Below are 955 nucleotides of genomic sequence, written 5' to 3'. Positions count from 1 at the left end.
AGTATATAAATACATATACATAAACATAAAAAAATACATATCACCTAAGTAGCATAGTGTTATTTGTCATCATATTGACGGCATATAGCTACTTTGGACAAAAGAGGACCGTTAATTTAATTAGCGGGGGAGGGCCTTTACTGGCTAATTCATTTTAGCCCAATTAAATTTTATATAAAATTTCAAATTAAAAATATATAATTAGAAAACTTATCAAGTATATTCAATCTCTGTCGTTATGATATTATGACTTCTTATATACTGTATATGTATATTGAAACTTTTTATTGCACATTTTGATATCAAAATATGTTATAAAAAATAAAATATAAATGTATGTAACCTCAAAAAAATACATACCACCCAAGTAACAAACTAACATATTATTTGTCATCATATTGGTATTAGCTTGTTACTTGGAACAAAAGAGGACCGCTGATTATAATCAACGGGGGTGGTGGGGGGCTTCTACATTTCGATATTAAAAGACATTACATAAAAAAAATATAAATATATATGTATATAAATGTAAAAGGCATTATATAAAATATAAGATATAAATGTATATAATTAAACATTTAAGAATACGTGCCACCCAGGTGGCAAACTATAAACTTTATTTGTCATCATATTGACGCCATGCATTATAGCTTGTTGCCTGGGATAGAAGATCGAGGACCGCTGTGATTATAATTGGTGGGGGTGGTGGAGGGCCTCTACGGGCTAATTCGTTTTAGTCCAATTAAATTTTTGTCGAAAATCTCAAATTAAAAATATTTGAGAAACTTTTGAAATATTCTCGATCTTTATAGTTACAGTAACATAGTTATGTACTTTGTATATTGAAACTTTTCATAAATTTTTATTGTACATTTTGATATCAAAATACATTATAAAATAATATATGTACTCTCTAAATTTTCTGGAATGAATCTCACTAGATCGGAAGAGCACA

Source organism: Wasmannia auropunctata, unplaced genomic scaffold, assembly GCF_000956235.1.
Source record: "Wasmannia auropunctata unplaced genomic scaffold, wasmannia.A_1.0 LD334538.1, whole genome shotgun sequence".
Lineage (NCBI taxonomy): Eukaryota > Metazoa > Arthropoda > Insecta > Hymenoptera > Formicidae > Wasmannia > Wasmannia auropunctata.
Note: the sequence above shows the minus strand (reverse complement) of the source record.